This window comes from Temnothorax americanus, unplaced genomic scaffold (assembly GCF_048541705.1).
Source record: "Temnothorax americanus isolate GAGA-0224 unplaced genomic scaffold, ASM4854170v1 Scaffold33, whole genome shotgun sequence".
In the NCBI taxonomy this organism is placed as follows: domain Eukaryota; kingdom Metazoa; phylum Arthropoda; class Insecta; order Hymenoptera; family Formicidae; genus Temnothorax; species Temnothorax americanus.
The window spans coordinates 686683-705847 of record NW_027509475.1 but is presented as its reverse complement, the minus strand read 5'-3'; positions in this window follow the sequence as shown (position 1 = coordinate 705847).

Below are 19165 nucleotides of genomic sequence, written 5' to 3'. Positions count from 1 at the left end.
AACCCGCAGTGTGGTACACGCACACGCACGCACGCACGCACGCATGGCACGGCGCGCATGTTTGTGCGCGCGCGTTTACGCGTGTGTACACGCATATATACGTACGCAAACGCATCTACGCGTTTATGCTTCTCTCGCTCGCACACCCGCGCTTCTTCGTTTCGTTCGGTACCACCCTCTCTCGTACTCCCTTTTTCCTCCCTTCTCGCTTCATCCTCCGCCAACGGCCGGGCGAAGTCTGTCGACGTCCTCTTCTAATTCTATCTCGCCGCTCGACCGCCTTTCCCGCCGTCTCTCTTGCACTTCTTCCGTGTCGTTTCTGCGTCTCGTATCCTCTCCACGCTCGGCGCTCCGTCTCGCTCCCTCGCCCTTCGTGCTCTCTCGCTCGAACAACCTATCAACTCGGTGGGTAGACGTCGGGTCCGGACGACGATTCTCTCTCTCTCATCCCATCGACCGACCGTTCTTACACCGATATAGTCCCGCGGCCTGGCGCGGCTGTGTTCGTGGACGGGAACACGGGTCGCGTTATAACGGGTGTCCGCCGCCGAGATTCACCAAACGCGATCACCTATACGCGCACCTGAGCGCGAGCGAGTGCAAATTAGCGCGAGCGAACGTCTCTTAACAGATGCCCGCCGATACCGCAACGTGAAGTGACTTCGTGTCCAAACGGCAAAACTTTTCCGAATCGCCCAACATCGACTAATGTCCATTTTTATCAATGCAGATTAAGTTTAATCTCGGTTTAACTTATTTTTTTTTTGCTTTTTCTAGTTGTAAGAATTAGAAAAAAAAATAAATTGTTAAATCGAGATTCAAGTTAATCGTTGATAGAAATGGACGTAAGCGATCAACAAACGTCTGGGGTTGAAGATAAAATTTGCGAAATCGAAGATTGTATTCCTATATGTACGATTCTTGTTATATGCGAATTATATAGTTTTTTGTGGCGCAAAGTTGATTAATATGTAATAATTTAGGTGCACTTGAAAATATCGATGCTTATCAATGTTTATCAATAAGCGATATCTCAATGAGTTTATATAGTTTTAGTCTTGCCTTCTGAAAATTGTACTGTTTCATGCGACTTGTACAATTAAATTCCTTTCTGAAGTTTACCTGTTTATGTAATCTCGAAGGCAAGATCTCTCATCGCGAAATTTCACGACTGGCGTGGGCAGTCAATATCGTCTAGCGAACTTTACAGTCGCCGCATTCTCTATTAATACATCAATACCTACGAAGTAGAACAACGAATGCCAGTCTGCGAGTTAGAAATAGAAGGAAGGAATTGTCATTTCGCGATATTGATCGTTCTAACTTTATAATGATAATCTGATATCAATATATCAAAGAGTTATTATCCTACACTCGAGCTTTAATAACCGCTCGAAAGGACTGGCTTTCGCCAATATTTAAAGTGATACTTTTCTTATCATTTTATATACATATCGCGAGTGAGATAGAAATATCAAGCGTCTTGCGATCGCGTCGCGTCACTTTTAACAGCCTATATATATAATTCGTATATAAAATACAAAAAAACGCGAATGAATGTGATTTCTTCCTCGAAGAACGAGGATCTTTGAGGATTTCCGCAGCGCGCTGAATTGTCCACGATAATTCTCGGATGCTCGACCGCAGCGCAGGGAATCGCGATAAACGGTATAATACAATGCGCGCGCGTATACGTATCGCAACACCCCATGTTTGATTTACACGTTGGCTCGCGCTGGCCGGGCTCTATAACGCGGCCTCGTAATTGTCGTCCATTCTGAAATGGCATTTCGACCAACTCCGGTCACGGGACAAGATTTGATAATATATCGTATCGAGTGATACACCGGACGACCGATAACAGAGGTGCTTTGGTAGAGTCCGTTTGCCTCGCAGGTAAACGCGACCTGTCGAGCCACGGAATATTAGGGCCTCGCCACATATAAATCATGCGCCGTTTAATGTCGCCAAGCGCCGCCAGTTTTAAGGACACGGGAGAAATGCCACCGCGCGCGTCAACTAACAGTCCGCGTTCTGCTCCGCGAGAGATGAATTATTGTCTTTTCGCCGCGAGAAAATGGAATTTTTATATAAGTTCGATTTTAATGAAGATTATCTGTCCAACGTGCGAAAATACTGAAAATATGCCAGCGGTCGCGGGTCGCATTCAATTTACAAATGTATCGCAATTACGGCTTAAAAGTCGGAGCGTCGAATTTATCGCCAAACGTGGAACACGTGAGTGTCAATTAACATTATTTCACTTGATTTCACCTCCTTCATAGATGTCGGCCGCTCGTTTGGCAGCGAAGACGGGGACATCCGGGAAAGGCCAGCATTTTACACCTACGGCGCGCGAGTTCCGGACGCTATCAGTTTTTAGCAATTATTTACGGGGCGTTGTTATTGTTCGTGGCGCCCGATAACAGCGCGGGCCGGCCGTAAAGCAAAAATCGCTGATGGAAAATCGGGCGCGTATATATCTTTTTATGAATTCGCTGCAGCCATGACGGGTCCGCCGCGATGGGGAATTAACGACGGACGATAATAGGGACGAATAATATTCGGCCATTGATAAAGCGTGCGATTTCGCAGAGACGATCGTAAACAAACGGATGTAACGGGTGGTCCGCGCCTCGCCTCGCGCTTTTAATTAATGCGCACGAGGCAACATTGAAACTTCGGCCGTCTCTATTGCTCGCTCGTGCACTCCGCCTTCGCGTAATTTTTAGCGCCTTCGGCCGTCATCGAAATTTCAAATAAGTTTACGGAAATTTAGCTTAAAAACCGTCAAGAGAATTCAAACGTTTTTACGCACTATATAAAACGAAGAATAAGAGATGTTGCAATAGCGTTATTGTAAAAAATATCGATATACAAATAAAAGAGAATGCAATTAAATGTAGATATAAATTATTTTTTAGGTAAATTCAACTTTTCGCAGATACACTTGCATTGCTTTGTCCAATTTTAACTTTATCTAATTCCCAAAGTAGATTTTCAATGCAATTTGCAAAGCATCGAAATTTCAGTGAAACAAATCTTTGCTTTATCTTTCATAATCCGCAATTTTCCGTGGAACATTAGGCATAAGACACTCTACATTTTATTAACACTTATGACACGTTTACTGCAGGACATACTTAATTTTTGAATTTTCTATTTTTGTGACGACCTTACAATCATACAAATTCGTACCAGAAGTATCGACGTAATTTATGTCGAGTGTCAAGGGCTTGCATTTTTCGCCATTGTCACCGGAGTTTCTAAGAGATTTAAATCACACGCCGTCCAAACTCGAGAAAGAGACGCATTCGTGCGGCGAGGCGACCGTCAATCACCGTCGCCGAGCGGCTTTCAGCGAATTCGCAAGCGCGCACGTAATGAGCGTTCTCAGGTGGCTCGCTGATGATTCGCGCGGTGCCGGAAGACGACACGCGAGAATTCCACGGTCACGGTTTTTGTCCCACATGTGCGGCGACACAAAAAAAAATCCGACGAAAGGGACAGGCGGACGACGGACAGGTGTCGCGGCGCGTTGATCCGATTCAATTCGGATCCCGATCGGATTTGTGTATCGCGGCTATATCCATCGCAGATTGCGGTGGATTGCCCGATTTTAATTACGACTCGCCTTTCCTTCGATCGACTGTTTATCAGTCGACGCGCCGCGCCGATTCCACCGGTCGACGCCGCAGTTTTTACGGCCTACGTGCATCGCGCTACTTAATATCCTCGGTAAGTACGATCGTAACAGGTGTCGATCCCGACGCCCCGCTGCCGACAAATTGCGGCACGGCCGCCCCGGTCTCGTTCGTCCGTCTGCGTGCCGCAAGCAAATTGATTGGCCGTCCGCGACAAGATTGCGGGCCGAGATATTTTACGTTCTTGTCGCGCGAGGAGGCGTAACGAGAACGACGCCGGGGAAAGTAAAGTAGTCGATAGTTCTCTCGTTACACGCGGCGCGGTCGCCCTGACTCGTACGATCCCTTTACGAAGTATACGGTCGCGAGACGCGTCTTCGGGGTGTTTAGCCGATTAGCGCCGCGCAAACTTCATCGTAAATCGCGCTTTCGTACGATTGAAACTGCCCAGGTCGCCTATGAATTTATTATTTAGTAGCGCAATAACTCGCGCGGTTGGTTAATGCGGGACATATATTCTAACGTTTATCGCGTGCTAACGCTTTTTTTCTTTCCTCGGCGACCATTCGCGAACATTATTCTAACGCGGGAAGAAATATATAGGCGCGCGAATATATACCCATCCTAAACTCCGCGCTTATTCCCAACACGCGAGCGTAATGACGGTGATAGCGACGAATGCACTTATTCGTGCTCCGGTTTCGACTAAAGTAGACTTGCAGTATATATATATATATATACACACACACACACACATGGTGCCATGCAGCTCTCTAAATTGTGTCATCACGATTCGAAACTTTGTATCTAAAGAGCTTCGCGTCGCTTTTCAAAATAATTGGTAAATTATTAGTCCTATGTAAACAGTCCGACAAGCATCCTGGAACCCTCGAATCCGCCGTGATCGAAGATCAGCCGAAATGTCTCACGGTCGTAAACCGCAAAACCCGGGATTTTTATTCCGTATACCGTTGGTCTCGCACGGACGCAATCTTCATTTATTTAACGAACGCGAGGACCCGGAGATTGCGGACCGGCAGGGCCGCGACGGGGCTAAATGACGTACACGATCAGCAACGGCAGCCGCCGTGCCGGTCCGTCGCTGCTTTTTATCTCCGCGTACTCCGGGTATCGAAATGCAAATCGAATCGTCCTACGTAGCACGGAGGAATTACGATTCGCGCGTGGAAACGTGGCGGTGGTGTTCTCCTCGCACGAACGAGAACTATTGTTCTACACCCGGGGCGGAGGAAGGAGGCAGGAAAAGGGAGGACAGAGAGAGAAAGAGCGCGTGAGAGAGAAAAAGAGAAAGAACGAGAGGACGGAGGGGTGAGAGGAAGGAGGCAGGGGAAAGAGAGGAAGTTAATCAATTCGAATCACCGGGTTCTGATCCCGCGGCGCGCGAAAGATCGGCCGGCCAGATTGCGCCTTACAGCTTCGGCTACGGCCCCATTCGTTACACCGGGGCGAAAAGCCCCAGAATCGCACGTGCGTGCGAAATATGGCGACAACCAGCGGGATTTCTCGCGCCTGGATTTCCCGGGGTTTCCACCGACCGAAAAAAAAAATGTATACGGTTTCTCTCCTCGCGGAGAATTGCCCTTCGCGAAACGAGAACGTCGTCGTCGTCGTCGTCGTCGTCGTCGTCCGCTTGCCACTGCTGTGGCGGTGAAGTTAGCACGAGGGCGGCGCGATAGAAATATTTCTTCAGCATTTCTCGGGCGACACGGAAGAAACGAAGGAAATTGGAGGCAAACTCGCGAGAGAGAAGGGATAACGGTGAATACAGGAAGAGAGAAAGAAAGAAGAGAGAAAGAGAGTACTCTTTCTTATTTTAGGGATATTCCCCTGAAGATAGATACCACGAATTTTTAAAGAAAATAGAATGTAATATTATGTTGTGCGAACCTGAGTTAGTAATTTAAAAGTAATAGATTATTCAACAGTCTTCTGTTATTTCACGCTAAGTAGAAAAAGAGTATTTTAACATTTTTGTGGTATCTATTTTATAAAAAATTCGGCTTCATACCACTGCAGAAACTTTGTATTGAGAATCATCTTTCGCGTCGGCAAAAGCATGCACATAAACTTCGAAAAATCGTGCGGCATTTTGCACAGTCGCTTTGTTGCAAATTACATCGAATCACGCGGATTAAATAAAGTCAGCGATTTCGTACATATTAGCAAGCAAAAAGGCGATTTAAACTCGTTTTCGCGTATCCGCCGCCGATTATCCGCCGCGGACTTAATCGAAATCGTAATGAAAGCCCTTTTAAGGAAAATATATACGCCGAAAGGGTATATAAATACAAATGAATCATTTTATGTAATACAAACTCCCAGGACGGCCGTTCGATTACGCTCGCGGCTCGCTCGGACGCATTTAATTACACGGCCGCGTCCCCCGGTGTGCGATTTTCGGAGCTCACCCCGTATACGGCGTATATATACGCCCGAGCATGACCTTTTTTTTTTTTACCCCGGGAACGCAGTTTCTACCCCATTTTCCTCGAGTTATCGCGTACGCGTTATCGCGCGATGCACCTCTCGGTACACCTCTGAATTATCGCTCATCGTACGGCGGGAAATTATGAAATTTCGCGCGGGCCGTAGTAATTTTTCTATCTCCTCCACGCTCCCCTTCCCTTCCCCCTCTCTGCGCTGTCTCCCCGATGCATTTTTCCGCCCCCGGCTCCGCTCGCGGAATTGTGAACAAAATGCACTCAACGGGCCGGCGGGCGGCGCGATTGAAAACGCGCGTCGGCCGTGAATGCGGCTAAAGCGACGATAATAGTTCGCGATATAGAAAATTTTTCATCTCTGGCCGCGCGCGCGGGCCGTTTGCGATTTCGCGAAAATTGCTCGCTTTTCATTTTACTTCTCTCTCACTCTCTTTTTCTCTCCCGCACACGTGTTTATTTGTTTTAACGTATAGGCTTCCGCGGGAGAGAAAGCTCGCGCGCGCGCCCGCGCGCGCCGATTGCCAATTTGCGCACGCGGAACGCACGCGTTGTGTATTGTCCCGCTGCATCCCGGATGCATCCGCTCGGCATCGCGCGGTAAATACTGCAAATAGTTGCTTCGATATCGGGTATTGTGGCTTAACGATTTCATAACCGCGCGACCGCGCGTCCCGTGCGGTGACCAGAAACCGAAATTTTCTACGAAATTTTCCAGCTCCAGTCTCTCTCTCTGTCTTGCGGATGTAGTGGGGCGCGTGTTTGGCTATAGTGAATCCGGTAAATTACATGGATGCGAGAGAGAGAGAGATGAGAATCGCTAGCAAAGAGTTTTATGGGTTTTATATACACACATCAATTGTTATTAATTTCGCTCGCGCGACGCGAACGACGACGAATAATATCGAAATTTGATAAACGCGTTAATGCACTTGATAACGCGCGCGTTAACGCTTTCAACATTACTTCGGCTAAGGTAATTAATATATTATTGTAATTAATATACATAACAATTATATACCGTGAGATAATTGCGACATTTATGACTGCAGTGACGTGGAACGGCAATAAGAATTATAATTCTAATCACGTAAGAAAAGCTTTTAATTTGAGAAAAGCTTGATTTCTTTGTAATATTCTGTACTGAAAAAAGTAACGGAAATACGAGCTCTCGAATTGAAAGCACAACTGAGATTGTATGGCAAGGATTCTGAAACAAGCGATATTTCTCTGCGCGTCCTTTTTTCAATAACTCAATTTTTCCTTTTCCCTTTATACCTTTAAGCCCCACTTTCGATTCCTCTTCTACACACGTTCATCTCGCACAATTCTTTCTTATCTACGGACCAAATACGGATCTCCGCGTACCCATGCATCGCCGACGACGTGAGAACATTCCGATTGCGCGTCATTAACTCATCGGAATCGCCGTTCATCAGCATTATCCAACAACTCAATTTCATTGCGCGTTCGTTCGTCGTTCTGCCGCCGCAGAACTCCTGGTCTCTCTGGCGCACTCAATTTTCGCACTCGCGGAATTCACGTTTCGGCCTTGCTGTAACCATTCGCCGGCACTAACCACCCTGACTCCCCCTTCCCTCCGAACCTGCGGTACCTCGTTGTTGCCGGCGCCCGGTGGAAAAAAAATACCGACGTTTCTCGGCCACCCGGTACGTGCGGTGGCACATACAGCCCCGCGGTAGACGAAGCTTTGGGTCGCCGCTAGCTGCGGGCGTCCGGACCTCGCGTCTACCCTCTCATTTACCATTTGGTACCTATAGATAGGTACCCATATATACGCGCTCAGGTACCTAATGTACGTGCACGCAGACACGCCGCTCGCTCTCGTGTGCTCGCGGGCGCGCGCGCGCGCAACGAGAGCGAGAAGAGGACGGCGGATAAGGGGGTGCAGAAGAACGAAGACAGCGGGATGTGCGGAGGAAGGGAAAAGCGAGAGGAGGACCGGAGAGACACGCGGCGAAAGATGCCAGAGCGCGCCCGGAGGAGCGCAGGGCTCTCTCCTCTGGGTGCCTAGGTGATGCTGCGTGCACTTATTTTTCCACGTAACAGGCCGAGGAGGCGCGGGGCGAAAGAGAGAGAGAGAGAGAGAGAGAGAGAGAGAGAGAGAGAGAGAGAAAAACCAGGAGATCCGAGAAAGGAGAATCTACGCGCCACTCAGGTCCATCGGGAGCGCGCGTTTGTTTACGCGCGTACGCGCGTAATACTCGCGGGGAGGAAGATGGTTTCGAGCTTTCGGGCACTTAGCTTTGCTTCGCGTGTCTTGGGCGGAAAAAAAAGATGAGAACAAGAGGGAGAAAAAGAGCGAACGGTCTCTCTCTTTCTCTCTATCAGAACGGCGGAAGCCAGGAGAGCTCTAAGCCCGAAGGGCGCATTTTTTCAACGACTCGAAAAAGAAGAGAGAGAAAGAGAGATGGCGTACGCTGGATGGGTGGAGAACGACGAATAGAGGGTGGCAGAAGGAGGAAAAGAAAAAAAGGTGGGCGGTGATGAAAAGGCCGTGGATGGAGAGAGGAGGATTCTCTCTCGCTCGCTCGCTCGCACGCTCGCCGAGAGGGCGAGAGCCCTTCCGTTCTCCCTTTCGCTCTCCTCCATCCCTCACCTTCTTTCTAAGCGAAATTGATCAACGTCCTCGGGAAACCGATTAACCGGGACGCGCGCGGATCGTCGACGCGGGCGCGCATGAATTTTATAAATATATTTTCTTTGAGAGAGCGCGCGCGGACATTCGGAGTCGCCATTTGCACGACGGGCACTGGCGCCTCTACGCTCTTTTTGGGCGGATTTGAGGGAAATTGAGGTTCCTGGGAAACTTTTCTCTCGTTTTTCCCCTTTCTCATTTTTTTTCATCTCTTTCTCTCGTTTTTAGATCGCTCTACGCCCGCGCGCGTGGAATACGGGATTTAATCGGGGCGAAATGTCGGAAGGATATTTTACAGGAATATTTAAAATTGTCCTCGCGTGCGAGATGTGCAAAAAAGAGAAGGAGAGAGAGAGGAGGGGAGGGGGGAGGGGAAGAAGCTTTTCCGGCAACGACGAGATTCAAGCTTGCGTTTCGCGAAAATTCCAAAGAGAGCCCCGCGAAATTGTTTCATAACTTGTGGGTGTTTATGGCGCGCGAAAGGGAAGACGAGAATTGAGCGAACTTGGAACAAATATATAGTTACTTCGGAGGGAAAAGGTCTTTTTGTCTTTTATCCTATAGTAATATACACGAGTAATCATCTGTTAAAGGAGAATGTGTTCTTTGCAAATAATACACATTCAAAAAATATGGTTGACATGATTTTATTCAATTGTGCTGTAATGTATCAAAAAAAAAAAAAATGATATTAAAATATTGCACGTTCTATTAAAGAGATTTAAAATTTAAACGCCATATATTATTATATTTACATAAATAAAACCGAAGGTTTGATATGTCGATATGTGAGGCGATAATCTGACGATAGTACTTCTTCTTAGATAAGGAGGAAATTAAGTAAATTGATCGACAACAGAAATAAACACCCGTTATGCAAATATCAAAATACATAAGATGTTACATAAGATGTAACAGAAGCTTCTACTCATTCTTCTTTGAGCATCCTTCTATATATTCAATTTTTTTATTTTTAAAGTTATGCTGCTTCTAAGTTTAAAAAGCGAATATTCAATTATCGTTCATTGTGACCACTGAATGAAGAAGATGTTAATACTGAAGTAGTAGAAGTAGTAGTAATCGGGACAATAAATTATTATACCTGTGGCGATTAATCATGCGGGGTCCAGCCTATAATTATTGCCATATCCAATACTGTACAAACCGAGGGTTAATTATAATTCCATAAAAGTTATTTTAATAGCAGCCCCTTTTAATCGATAATGCCATGTTTTGTGGGAAAACTCCCTCATTAGTATACGACAATATTTCAATCGCACTGGATAATTCAAGTCGGAAGGGTTCGACTATATTCAAGAACGATGGATGAAATCGTCCACGATCCTGTTAAAAATACCGCAGAAAAATGTCGAGCTTTTAAATTTTAGATGTGTACAGCTATTATTAAATAAAAATTAACAGTTCCAGATCGACATTAGAAAATATTCTCGTAAACGCGGTTTCTAAACATGATTGAAATGTGATAATCCATCTTTTCGATTTTGAAATTTTTGGGAATTTCAGTGCACATCAATCAATACACTTTTCTAACCTTCGCTATTCTTGCAGATATAATTTTTAAATAATTTTTTTTTATTTTCTGCTTAAGTAATACTTTTTATTTCGCTCTCTTTTATTGTTACTTTAATTTTTTGTAAAATATTTTCTAATATTTATTTTTCTTTACTTTACTCTTCTTTGTTTTCAATATTTCTACAGATACATCTCTGTATTCACATACAATAAGCAACTACCTTCGCCGAAGTGTTACGTAAGGTAATACGCAGCGGGATCTCACGATGGATTTCTAGGTAAACGCATAGAAGAGGAAAAAAAAGACTCGGGGAGCATTAGAATCTCAAAGACCGCGACCAGGCTGACCGCAAAACTATCTCGCGAAAATCGTCTTGCGTGCACTGCCAATTTCGCGTCTCGTGCCGGTTCCCAAAGACACGTTTTAATTATCTCTCTCTCTCTCTCTCTCTCTCTCTCTCTCTCTCTCTCTCTCTCTTTCTCTCTCTTTCTCTCGACATGAACATCGTGAGAAAATCGCTTCGCCCTGAGAAAAAGGCGAGATATTCTTCGTGTTTCTATCTTCACAAAGTCAGAAAGTGAACCGCCGCGGCGATGCCAATACGCCGTAATTGTTAGGCGAGGCGGAATACTAATTATCGAGCTTACTAAGGTAACGCCGTTTTTTGCAAAATTATCATTCAACTGGAATATCGAGAGTTTTTCATTATTTCAGGGATCGTAAAGCACAAACTTGCCTCGTTCGAACATCATGTTATCTAAATACGTGTTGATAAAGAAAAGGATATCTCTCCTTTTTATACAATTTGCCCCGTGGACAAATTATTCATCATTTTACTTATTCTCCACCGCACATATGCGCTATAAGTATTATTTATAATAAATTACAAGAACACGTATTGATATATTAGTTAAAAAAAACTAAGAAATTCTCATGACAATGCGGAAATAATTCTAATCTTTTATTCAGCTTTAAGAACGATAAATCTAAAGGGCCATTTGTAAACGTAACACGTTTCCTTCATCTGTCTGCCTTCTAATAAAGATAATCTGATGTTTATCTTTTCTTCTTTTTATTAGCGGAATTATATTATTGCGCCATCGCGTGGACCCCGGCATTTATATCTGCGCGTTGCGCGTGAAGATGTGTGATACTGTCGTTTCAAGGTCGTCGCGAGACTCCGCGATAACGAAGGAAATAAATTTTCGGCGGAAATTCTGCGCACGAAGTTTCCGTATACGTATACGAAGATTTATCATTTCGCCGCATTTCGCGTTAGGCGATTCTCGAATTTCGAAGCGGATCTGCTTACGGCAGACACGTCGCGTCGCCTGTGAACATTGCGAGCGAGTCGTTACCGGTTTTTATCGGGCTTCCGATTGCGCGACGGCATAAAAAAAAAGGGAAAAGAAACGCGATTGAAATGATAATGATAATTGTGATAACACGACGCGTTACACCGTTTCACTTCATTCATTTGTCGCGCTATACGTCATTATTATCTGGTTAATAACGTAACAACAATTTCCGGTTAATTATGGCATAATAAATATATGGTGATTGTAATACGTCGTTTTGCCGGATTCTCATCTATCAGCGAGCGTCGATATACTGTAATTTATTATTTATAATTGCGTGAAATTTAATGGCACCCGTAATAAGACCGTCCGCTGCAAAAAGGGTGACAAAAACGATCAGTCCACGTGCGACACGATGTCATTACTCCGCGATCTCTCATATTAATCGCCGTACTAAATAAAAAATGCAGAACTGTCCTAAAATTTGCAAAAACCCTTTTCTCATCACAGATAAATATAAAATAAAATAAATCTTAATTTTTTTCAAAATAAACGTTAGCTTGTAATCTAAAAATTAATCTATAAATTACATAAATTATATAAATATATACATTGTATTTATATCGAGAAGGTGGAGCTTACATTTTTCTCATATAAAACGCTTTCTAGTTGCATGTTCAAAATATTGCTTATATCAAAACAATATTCGCACTGTCTTATTTTAATTAAATTGGTTTGATTATTGAACAATCGTGTTAAGTCATCAAGAAAATCCCCACGGGGAGTCTTCTTACTTAAAAAGGTCCCTCCAATTTCCTTATTCGGTTAAAAAGCTTACTAACAGCGGCGACTACGACCTTCCGTGCCACCAATACGCGCTTGCGATAAAAATAACGCGCATGGTTCGTCACGGAAGTGGCGGCTTCCGACGCGACCATATCGTTTTCACGAGGAAAGGGAGGAGCACGTTAAAACGTGTTAATCAGCCATTCGGCTCGAGCGCGGGTAATCAGTTGTCGACGGAAAAATTCTCCGAATGATTAAGTGCTTTCGTCAGACATATGCACTCTGTCGCTTCCTTTCCCGGCCCTTCCGATCCACGTGCGTTTCCCTAAAACGACGTCGACGACGACCCCTCAGTATACCTCTTATGACCGCGGCAGCCCTTCGCCGGCTAATTTGTCGACGGCGCGACTTCGACCGCCCTTTCGAGCCGCTGTCGATTTTTTTTGTTTACGACAAGGAAACTCCGGGAATCGTTAATGCAACTTCTCGATACGAAGGGAAAACGACGGCATTGTTGGAATGTAACTTCGACGAGTGTCGTCGTGGAAAGTTTCGCCATCTAATTCCGACATTGACAATGAGAAGTTCGGCAATCTAGTCCCGATGCGAAAAAGAAGAGAAGTTTCGCAATCTAATTCTAAACGTTAAACGCAAAAAGACGTCGAATTAAGATAGTTTTAATGAGCATAAACATTTCTATAATTTCGTCCTGACGCTATATTTAAATTTAGGATCCGAAGCATTAAATTATTATCGCGAAAAATAGCTTTAGAATCTAATTCTCAAGGAAAAAGGACAATTTATTCTCTATAAAAGCATCCACTTTTCCATTCGGAGATCCAAGTACCGCGACAACCGACGCGGTTGTACTCTCGGGTGTTGACAAATCGCGGGGTACTCGAGCGACTCGATATTGCGGCGATATTGATTAATTTCTCGCGGACAATCGGCGAAGTTTTTCGTACGTTCTTCTTTTTTCCACCGTAGGCCATTAGGCCCAGGAAGTGATTATCCGCAACGGGACGCTGTCAGGACGGCAAGCGAAGACGGACAGCGAGCGGACAGCCGGCCGGCGAAATTGTCGAAAAACTTGTTTCGCGGAGGACGAACAAACGAGGTCGTTACTGCGAGAACGCGTCCTCGCGTTTGCCCTCCGGTCGAGAATTATTACCGCCGTGCAGAGCATCGCCGACGACCGCAGCCCCCGGCGTAATATTCTGACAAATGTCTACGAACGCGCCTCGTTATAATAAATTGATGATTCGGACGCCCGTCTTCACCGAGCGGCGTAAACCTGACTCGGGCAAAGGACTCGCGGAAAAAAAATGGAAAGCGACTTCCGAAATCGGTGCGAGTAGCTCCGACGGGTCACGCTGACGTTCTCGCACTCCGCGGAGAAAATATCTTCCTGTTCCTCAAACTTCCTTCGTAAACCGCGAGATCGCACGATATCTTGTTACGGGGATGCCCCGCCTAGTCGCGTTACTTAAGTTACTAACGCTTTCGGTTAAGAGGCTGCTAATTTCGATCAGGGCTTATACATACCCCACACATAGCGAGCGAGCCGCCTCGTCGCTCAGCAATTACCATGCGCAATTAACACGCTCCGCTTTACGGCGGAAGAAAGGCTGATATCTCGCTGGAAACGGCTGATGCTTTTTTCCAGTTTGCGTTTCTGCTCCCCTATACCCATGTCCATCGGCCACCGCGATTATCTCGCTCCGTCGTTGTTGTCGTCGTCGTCATCATCGTCACGGACGAGATCGTGCAGACCGCCCTGCCAGAGGACTCCTCCCAGTCGAGAACGAGGGAAAGCTGCCGCGCGCGGCCGGCAGCTACCAACCAACCCTTTGAAGACGTCAAGACGCAATCTCTGTCCGTCGCGCGCGAGAGCGTGAGCAAATCGACTTCCCATACACACTCTCGCCGGGATAATTAATACTCCAATTTGCCTTCACTCCAGTTCCTACAAAGTTTCTCAGATGCTCTCGTCGTCCGTCCGTCGGTCGGTCTGCGCGCTCTCGATTCTTTCGGGCGTCGCTCGATTCCCCCCGCAGGCAAAAAGACGCGGGGCCCCGGTACGTGAACGAGCGTGAACAAGAGGCAGAAGAAGAAGAAGGAAGAGAAGAAGAAGAAGAAGAAGAAGAAGTAGCAGAAGAAGAGACGGGCGTGTGGCGTGCGTTCGTCATACGGGACGTGTTATTAGCCCGGCACTCTACTCTCTTCCTCTGCTCCTCTACTGCCGTCTCCTCCCTGTTTCTATTCGTTTTCTTCCTCCTCCTCCTCCTCCTCCTCCTCCTCCTCCTCCTCTCGCGGCTCCTTCTTCTTTTTTCTTCGGTTTTCTATGCGGGGGCTAGAAACGCGTTTAATTAACATAGCTGGCGTGGCTGCATCCCTCTTCTCTCGGGTGCCGAGCAGCCAGTCAGCTTTTACGGGCCGTTGCACGCACGATGCACGTATGTATTACGCGAGTGCCGCCCTTTTCCTCCGTCTCCGTTCTCTATACTCGCTCCGCCGCGATGTGTGCACGGATTCAGGGTTGAAAACGTTGGGTATATGGCACTCGCGGGCCAGGCAATGCAATTCCCGAGAAAATTGTAAAACGCGAGACCCTCCCCCCTCTGTGAAAAATTTTCCCCGAAAGTCTGGAAACTTTTGGAAAAGCGAGTTCGACAATGTTCGCGACAATGAGTGAAAGTCTCCGATCGTAGAGACGTGGCAGTAATCGTAGCTGTTTTTTATGTAAGATACTTTTTTAGGAATATATAAAGGTATATAATAGTATATAAATATAACACAGGAAGATTAATATCTTTAAAGTTGAGAGATTAAATTTGAAATTAATTTCTGATTCTTGTAAGCTCTTTAAAAACTTGAGTTAGACTATTAAGTCTATAATTGATTAATTTGATGTTTAGCGCGTTGATTATCGGGACAATTTCTTTGTAAAGAATTGCACAGTCATAAAAAAGTAAAATAGCACAATTCTTTAGAAATAAGATTATATATCATTCTGAGTATCTTAAATGTAATTCATGAGCGCATCGTCGGTATATATACTCGTACAATTCAAAGATGCTCCGGGAAGAGGGAAACCTCTTCACAAATAAAACGACAGGCTCGAAAAGCAGCGAATTTATTTTCGCCACCGCGGGATATTTTCTCGAGGAGATATCCGCCTCGCGTGTCCCTAGACTAGAGCGTGGCGCGAACCCGCGAGTCCGAATCGAGTAAAAAATTTAACGACGCCGAGAGCGCGCGAGTAAAAGACGAGACGAGAACCGCGGGACGTTCTTTTCGCGGTTCTTGCGCGAACATCCATGGACGCTGCCTTGAAAGAATCAGCCTGAGTAATGTAGCAGGCACGCAACTCTCTTACGGGGCACATGTATCTCGCGGAGCACACAAATTGAGCTTTTCTATTATACGTATAGGTATCGCAAGGAAAAGAAGCGCGGGGCGACCAAGTGAGAAAGAGAGAGGGCTCACGCGCGTTACGACTATCAAGAAAAGGTATATCGTCGATATAGTCGAGGTATATGTTGTACTTAATAGTAAAAAAAAAAAACGGGATACAAAACAGTAAAATAGAGCAAGGCTGCACCATTAAACGTCCTGTGAAATATGTATGCGTAGAAATCTAAGGTATGTAACACATAAACTAGGCTTCTCTCCAGCTTCATCGAGCGGAGGAGCCTGCTCCTACCTTCGTTCCGGAGTCGCTAGCACTTCTGATACTGCCCGCAGCGGATGATATAGCGAACCACGTGCGATCCATGTACGGGTGGAGCCTCGACGTCTCTGCGTTTGTTTATTCTCCATTTCACTCAGGGTGACGTGGCGGCGAAGGCGTTTTGCTCGCGAGCAAAAACTTGGACAGGCCTGACGAACAAACGGTTTTTTTTCAGCTTTTATGCAATTGAAAATAACCGCTCTTGTTTCCCCGGAAAAAAATACGCCAGTTAAACGCGTCAGGTCTATGCATGGAATTTCGAGTGAAGTGAAGGGATATATTACACTGCTAAAAATATATAAGAGCCGGCAACAGTTCAAAGATAACATATTGCGTCTCCAGATAATGAAACTCTAAATTAAAAGAATAAGAAAAGAGTAGAAAAAAAAGAAGAAACTTGTCTCTGTCATTTCTGAATTTTTCCCCCGTTTATTTTATAAATAAAACTACGACAATAGATCTAACGACGGATTATGAGCCAATGATTAATTTTTATAATTAAAATTTTTCCAAGCAAAAATAAACTTTTTTATTCAAGAAGGTAGTGAAGTTTATTTTCTCAGATTTCAACGTACAATTTCCAACGGCATTTTTCGTATCTAATTATTTGATTTTGATATCTCTAACTGCAAATAAGTTTGAATACGCACGCTTTTCTCGCGTTCTAGAGACGCGCTCGTGAATGCGTGCACGCGTTGGGCGTGCGTGCGAAATGCCCGGAACGCCATGTGTTCGTCCGAGACGGCGGATATAACGCACGCCCGCCCACGGAAATGCGCTTTTTGACGGATCGCCCGACTAATTCGGTGGTTGTCACCGCGTACGCGCGAGGATTAATGGCCGACCACCTAGCCGTATACCCGCCGCGAATTCCTCGGAAATTCCTCACGTCCCCTCCCGCCTCCGGGGAGGAAAGAGCCCGGAAAGAGCCCTAATTGGGACTTTCGAGCCCGGCGATAACGACGACAATAATAGAGCTCTAATTCACTTTGCCGACTTTGCACGCGTCTCCGTTTTCTTTTCTTTTTTTTTCTACCCGCGAGGGCGGGAAGGTTTCGAGAAATGGAACTTTGATTTTGCAAAGTAAACAGCGGATAGTAATGCGCTAAATTATATCTATCGTTAATAATTGGATAATTACGATATAATAATTGGAGATGTTGTCATTGCTGTGTGAGGTTACAAAGGAGCCTAAGGGCCTAAGATCCGATTGTTCCAACGTGTTGGCGAACTAACTAATAGTAAAAGCATATATGTCCTTTGTTTTTCCTTCAAATTAGATAAAGGTAGACATATGATTTAACTATTAGTCAGTTAGTTTACCAACAGGTTGGAACAACCGGCCCTCGGCCCTAACCGTGGTGGATCCGCACGCAGAATTTCAACGATATATTTACACGTGAAAATTACATGTATACTATATAATGCGTTAATGCGAAATGTAAACTTTACGGTGAACTTTGCGAAAAAGATAATTTTTCCTTTGAGAATTGCTTTATTCAAGAAATATATTACCTCTTCTCTCTCTCACAATCAGTCGCACGCGTTTCATTCTCCGCTGCTTTCCATTTTCTCCGCGACTCCGCACTCCGAAGCGTCCATGGAACTGGTAACGCGATCTCGTGTGAGCATTCGAAACTAAGCGAGCTTAACTTTAGTAAAAATGCTCTTACCACTTATCGATAAAACGGGGAGCACACACTTCTGCACAACGCACAATGCGTAAGCATATAAATCGCGAGATCACGTGATTTCGATCTGACGCTAGCGTCAAGCAAAGAAAGCTGAATTTTCTCAGCTTTAATCGTCAAAGCCAAAGCAGCGCGAAGACGCCGAAATTTTGACGCTGTTTTCCTTTTCATGAATTTCAATTGACGCCGCGGCGTCAATTGTGGTCATGCGACCTTCTTGCCGCTGAAAATGAGCGTCGAGCGTCAGCATGAAAAGGCACCTTAAGAAAATTGATTGGTCTATTTCCTTATGCACATGTGTATGGACCAATCAATTTTCTTATATGCTTACGCATTATGCGTTATGCAAAAGTGTGTGCTCCCCGCTTAACTTTGCACCGGCGTGTTCTCGCACTTCTCGCTCTACGTTTTTTTTTACGACATACTTTACTTTCCATTTACGCGCAAGTGATTTGTGTCACTCAGTTATGTGAGTATTTTATACTCAGGTAAGATATATCATTTTGTAATTACCTGCTTATTTTGGTGACAAAGCTATCGCGTGATAATACAGGTTCATTAGCCTCACTTCTCACTTTTAATGTGTGCGTGTGAGTCTATTACTCTATTAGATTCATTGAAGCGCATGGTCTCGATTGTGAATAAAACCATAAAAACTCAGTTAAATCTCACTTGTCAGCGTGCAAAAAGAACGTGCATTCAACTGAGTTATATGACGTTACAAGTGAGAATTGTCTGAGCTTTGATGTGAAGGGAAAGCAACTATTGGGAGCTTTTCAGCAAGCGACACAAATCGACACAAGTGTCGTTTTGTCTTTGTTACTCATTGTCAAAAAAGAAAGTTAGAATGACGTTTGTGTCGACTCGTGTCGCTTACTGAAAAGCTGCCAACGTATTTTAAAAAATTTTTAAAGATTTATTAAATAAAAAAAAAAACAAGAAATTTAGGATTTCCATATAAATTAATCTCGGTTATGAGTGTGATTCAGATTTGTATAACTCTAGCACAATAATACATTTAATTTTCCGTAGGTTCGTTGAACCCAAATAACTGCAATGTGTGGATCAATCATCCTTGCGGAAATAAATGAAATCAAATGCCCACAGTCCACAGTGCACCACATGCGATCGTTACATTCGAGGTATTCATTGCGCGATATACATATAGCTTTTCATGTCGATATATGTTTTTTTATTATTGTTTAATTGTATTTATATACTTGCTTTTTATCCTTTTCTAGTTTTAAGAATTAAAAACAGATAAAAAATAAGTTGAACCGAGATTAAAGTTAATTCGCATTGGCAGAAATGGACATGAGCCGTGCTCGGATCTACGGCTAGACTTGACTGACCCTGAAGAT